Source organism: Herpailurus yagouaroundi, unplaced genomic scaffold (assembly GCF_014898765.1).
Source record: "Herpailurus yagouaroundi ecotype Mexico unplaced genomic scaffold, PumYag 428, whole genome shotgun sequence".
In the NCBI taxonomy this organism is placed as follows: Eukaryota; Metazoa; Chordata; class Mammalia; order Carnivora; family Felidae; genus Herpailurus; species Herpailurus yagouaroundi.
In genome coordinates this window covers 1,585,913-1,591,912 of record NW_024412645.1, presented here as the reverse complement: position 1 = coordinate 1,591,912, position 6,000 = coordinate 1,585,913, and positions in this window count along the sequence as shown.

Genomic DNA, 6,000 nt, shown 5'->3' with positions numbered 1-6,000 from the left:
GTTCTCTTCTCCTTTCCTCTTGGGGATGAGCAGGGGTGTGGTGGTGGGGAGCAAGCCTGGGGGCCCTCAGAGGTGGAGGCCAACTTTGGCTATGCATTGCTTGCAATAGCCAGCACTGGGCCTGTCTGTACCTCCCCACCCACCAGTGCTCCCCCTGCAGATGCCTGGGATCCCACCCTTGGTGCTGTCAGCCTCCTTTGGGCATTGACCTCTTTGCAAGCCTAAAGCACCAATACTTCTGGAAGGGGAGCCTGTTGGGCAGGAACCACCTGAACCTGAAGGTGCCTGAGGTGAAGACAGCCCCCATATGAGTATCACAGAAGACTCAGGAGTCTTGGAGAAAAAAGAGTGACCCAGTAGTAGGGCGCAGGGGCTGTCCCTGGGAGCACTATAGGAAGGGAGACATTCCTCCTTGATTCTGGGCCAGCCCCTTTTTTGGCTGTTAGCAACTCGGAGGGGTAGAGAGGTGGGGAATGGGGTTTTGGATGTGGAGCAGAAACAGGCCTAGGTCTCTGTCACTCAGCACTGCTCCAAGCCACAAATCGGTTCCAGCTGAGACCCTGGCCATGAACCTTGCAGCCCAGGTACAGACTGGGGGGGCTAACCCCACCCCAGAGAGACCCCCTGCACCTGGATGGGGACTTATAGGAGCCAAGGGACTGGGCAGGACAGCTAGTGAGACAAGATGGGGGCTCCAGTTGTGGCTCATGCTCTGGGGGTGTCTGCAGCTGCAGGGTGAGTCTGATGTCTGGGGGTCTCTGACGGTGAGCCTTTCTCTGCTGCCCTTCTCATCCCACAGCAGCTGGGTTCCTTTCTCAGGCCCTCCCTGACCTCTGCTCAGTCTCCTGCTGCTCCCTCCGGCTCCCTTAAATGCTCTGAGCCCCCGCAATTCTCCAGCCCTTTCTCTGCCCCCTTCTATGCCCCTCTCCAGTCCTGCATCGCCCTGTACCCCCCACCAGGTTCACAGCAGCATCCCTATGACATCTGGGTTCTACCACCAGTTCCCTGCTCAGTTAGTCTCTAACCTTCCACCCTCTGAGTTCCCCCTAAAACTGGGAGCTGCTGGCCAGAGTCAGACCGCTGTGTTTTGGGGCACAGCTCTTGGACCTGCCCCAGCCTTGTGTTCTTCCCTATCACCTGCCTCCTAGCCTCTCTTATCCCACCCCACACTCTTCCTCAGCTGGAAATACTTTTCCTCTTAGTCAACCTTAAACATTCTTCATAACCAGCCCCGATGCCCCTTCTGTATTGCCCCTCAGCTCTTTCTGAGAGTGTGCACCTGTTGTGTGGTTACCTGCCCCTGGTCACCCCACCAAAGAGCCTTGGCAGGTTGGAGTCTCTTGGTTTTGTAGGTAGGGGTTAGGGGTAGGCTCTGAGGCACTCATAGCAGTGGGGGGATGGGCCTATGGAAGGTACTGTCGTGCTTCTGAAGACCTTTGAGGAAGCTGACCCTGGCCCCTCCAAACTATGAGACCCACTCAAGTTATCTGTTGATCAGGAGAATCAAAGAGGGATCTGGCCTCTGGAGAGCCCCCTGAGCCCCCTTCTATGTGTGATCTTGGGCAAATCCCTTCCCTCTCTGAGCCTCAATTTCCCCAAGTATAAAATGAGGGCATTAAGCTTGGTCTGCCACTTTTGAGCTTCTGGTCTCATCTTTATTAAACAGATGCCTAGAGACTCATTCAACTCCATTCATACAATCTTGGTAAGTGCCTTACTGAGAGAAGGCTCTTAGTCACTGACATCATGGTGTAAACATGTTCTGTTCTTGCTTTGAGATAAATAGCTTCATTTTCTCTCAACTTTCAGCACCAGTGGGCAGATACTAGGTCAGAAGGGTAGAGGTGTGTAGAGGTTGGGTGGGTGGATGGCTTAAAGCCTTCTGGTGGGATATCTTTATCTTCCAGCCTCTGGCAAGGCCACTGAGGAGGCTTCCCACCAGATGACATGGTCCTTTTAGTTGAGTTAGGCTTCTGACTCCAGAGAGCCCAGAGGTGAGCGAGGGAGTCCCTTTCCAGAGTTTGGGCCCTTTTCAGGGTCCCCTTCACAGTGGAAGACACTGGGGCCCCAGGTTCGGGGACCCTTGGCAATCCCAGTAGAACCTGGTTCTGGCTTCTTCCTTCCCCCTTCCCCCACTTGGCCCTCATTCATGGCCTGCCAGAGTAAAGCCCAAAATCTCAGACAAGTTAGCTTTAAGCTCGCTCACCCCATCACTGTGGAAGCCACTCACCCCTCTGAGCCTCCTCACCCTGAAGAAGGGTAACTGCCACCCACTATATATTAATAAATGCTATCCTTTGTTGCCTGGAAGCTTCCATTTTTCTGTGATGACCTCATTTGATTCTCCTAAGAATCCTATGCAGTAGACGTGGTAAATGACCAGCCCCATTTTAGAGATGAGGAAACTGAGGCTTGAGGTCACATAGGCACCACTTAGCCCAGTACACCCGTTCTCTCCAAGTCAACAACACGGTCTGGGGGGTGGAAGCTGTTGCCCAGCCCCTTTCCAGCCCTTGCTGGTGTACTTACGGCTTCTCCAGGCCCTGATCAACCTCTGCCTCTTACACCAGGGAGTCTCCCCAGCTTGCTGATGCTGTTGCTGATGCAGATGTCAGGGACTCTGCTCATGGTGGTGTTGATGTCTCTCCTAGGCATGGGCTTCTGCATCTTCACCCACTGCCGCTGGCTCAGGGCACAGAGCCTTGCAGACATGTCCAGCTGCAGGCCTAAGCAGCAGGGTCTAAGGAGCCCCCAACCCCTACCGAAGTTTTCCAATAAAGAGATGTTCACCAATGACTCTATTACTTATGATTTTCCTGAGGCAGTTTGGGGAAATAAGGCCCCCCAAAGCAGGAGCTAGTGTTGGGTCTTCTATGAGGCGATGCCCCTGGGAATAAGCAGACCTTGTGCCTGCCAAATGTGAACCTGGGCAGGAGTGGTGGGGTGGTGGGCAAACCTGTGGCTTGCCCGGGGACACAGACTAGGGTGCTTCTCCTTGTCTCCTCTAATATTTGCCCAGCAGCCCCCTAGGCAGAGGTTGGGCCTCTCCTGGATGCCTGAGACCTGGGCCCATCTGGAGGCTTACTTTGCACATCCTCTTGCTGTGGGCCAATGAGTGGTGTGCTAGTGCTGTTCATAGGGGCCAGAGCTGATATTGTTACCTTTTTACGAATCATTTTAAACAGAGCCATTATTAAAAATTAAATGAGGGGGAGAGGCTGGTGCAAGATGCCTGCAGTGTGTCAGAGCGTCAAGGGCCTGGTTGCTGTAATAACCGGAAGAGTCTCTGGCCCGGGTCTGGCCACGGCAGAGTGGCAAGGGGCCACTGCTGTGCTTCTGGACCCGCCCAGTTCCAATGGGGAGGCCCAAGCCAAGAAATTAGGGAAGAGCTGGAAAAAAAAATTAAATAAGGTGAAAAAAAGAAGGATATAAACTTAGATTTAAATGCATTATATTGGGGCACGTGAGTGGCTCAGCTGGTTAAGTATCTGACTTTGGCTGAGGTCAGGATCTCATGGTTCATGAGTTCGAGCCCTGCTTCAGGTGAGCACAAACCCCTCATCGGGTGAGCTTGAACCCTGCTCAGATGAACATGAGCCCCGCTTCTCTCTCTCTCTCTCTCTCTCTCTCTCTCTCTCTGCCCTTGATTACTTGTGCCCTTGATTTTCTCCCCCCAAATAAATAAATAAATAAATGTGATATATTGGGGCACCTGGTTGGCTCAGTGCAGCTCTTGATCTTGCGGTCATGGATTCAAGCCCCATGTAGGGTGTAGAGATTACTTAAGTAAGTAAAACTTTACAAAACTGTGTTACATTAAAAACAAAGGTACTGAAAAGTTACCATCACGAAGAAAAATTTGTAGCTATGTGTGGTAATGGATGTTCACTAGATGATTGTAATCATTTTGCAATATATCCAAACTGCAAATCATCTACACCCAAAACTAATATAATGTCAATTATATCTCAAAAAACCACACACACACACACACACACACACACTCAACCAAAAAAGAACAGGTAGTAACACTCAAAACATGTTGCTTCTTGGTGATTTTACTAGACTTTATTATTATCTACGCTCTTGAGGTTATTTATATTTCTTCTTATCTGTTTGGTGGCTATACTCTATTAGAGTATTAGCATGTTGCTTCTACAACTCTGTGTTCAGTAACTTCTCTTGGGTAGCTTGCAATAGGTCACAATGGGACTATTAAAATTTTTTTTAATGTTTATTTTTGAGAGAGAGCACGAACAGGAGAGGAGACAGAATCTGAAGCTATCTTCAGGCTCTGAACTATCAGTACAGAGCCTGCTGCAGGGCTCAAACTCACAAACCATGAGATCATGACCTGAGCTGAAGTTGGACGCTTAACTGACTGAGCCACCCAGGTGCTCCTTGATGGCACTGTTTATACCACGAAGATCAACAAATCAGGGTCCTCTTGCCTGGGGAGCCAGTAAATTAAACATTTACCAGCACACTACTGCTCTGGCCCTCCTGCCAACCCAGGAGGTGGGTCACAGCACCACCATCCCCCTGTATAGACCCACATCTAGGATCAGAGAGGGCAAGTGACCTGGCAGAGGCCTCACAGCCTGTAAGGTCATAGGTAAGACTCATCCCTGGTCTGCTCCTTCTCCCAAAAAAGCCAGGTGGGGAGAAGGAAAGGTGGCCTCGGCTGCAACCCTTGCTCCTCTGGAGCCTTCACTCCAGCTTTCCTCCGGTTGCTACCCCAGCACCTGATGCTCTGGCTCAGGCCCTTCTCGCTCTTCCCTGGGTGTTCCCATTCACTCATATAGTTTCTGCCCCAATCCTCTGCCACCACATGTCCTATCTGTCCCCTCCAGTCTTGGATGAGGGCAGCAGCCTCTGGCTTATCTCCCCCTCCCCGCCCCCCCCCCCTCGCCCCTGGCTTTTCTATCTAGCCAACAGTCTTTTTTTTATTTAATTTTTTTTTCAACATTTATTTATTTTTGGGACAGAGAGAGACAGAGCATGAACGGGGGAGGGGCAGAGAGAGAGGGAGACACAGAATCAGAAACAGGCTCCAGGCTCCGAGCCATCAGCCCAGAGCCCGACGCGGGGCTCGAACTCACGGACCGCGAAATCGTGACCTGGCTGAAGTCGGACGCTTAACCGACTGCGCCACCCAGGCGCCCCTAGCCAACATTCTTAAAATGTTCAGAACAGAGTCCAGACTCCTTGTGGGGACTCTTACTCAGATCCCTACATGGTATGGATGACCCCACCCTTGCCCCTTCCCCTAAATCTTCATTTCAGCCATTCTGTCCTTTTTGGTTTCTTAGATCTGACGTTTGTCTTGACTGGGCTTTCTCATACAGTGTTCCCTCCTACTGGACACTCCCTTCCAACCTTTACCCCACCTCACACTGTAGGCCCACCCTCCCTCCCCTGACTACAGCCTACTCAATTCCTTCCCCCTCAAAGTACCCTCTGACCCCCTAGTGCTGGCTTGGTAGCTTCCTCTGGGCTCCCTCCAGCCTGATACTTCCTCCATTGCCTGAAAGGAGGGGCAGGCCCCTTTTGGGATTCACGGGCAGGGAGGTTTGTCTTTTCCCAATGCCCCCCAGGCCTTTGTCCGAGAGCATTCTGGGAATTGGGTCTCCCCGGTGGCCACTTCATGCAATGCTCAGCATCACCACAAAGAGGCAGCACCACCAAACATGCTTTGCTGGCTGTTTCAAACTGCCTCCGGGGGGGTTTTGAGAACAGCATGTTAGTGAACCCCTGGGGGCCTGCACCAAGTCCTGTGCTAAGCACTTCCTGCCATGTGGTTCATTTACTCCTTACAACCACATCATAGTTAGGTCTGTGTTTCTTGGAGTTGGAGTCACTAGCCTAAGCTCACACAGTCTGTCCCCCACCCCTACCTGCCCTCCCATGTAACTCAACATTCTCTCCAGTTCTTCTAACTTCCCTCTCTCCCTCCTCCCCTAACCTCTCTCCCCCCAGCCCAATTCTGATTCTGTTCCC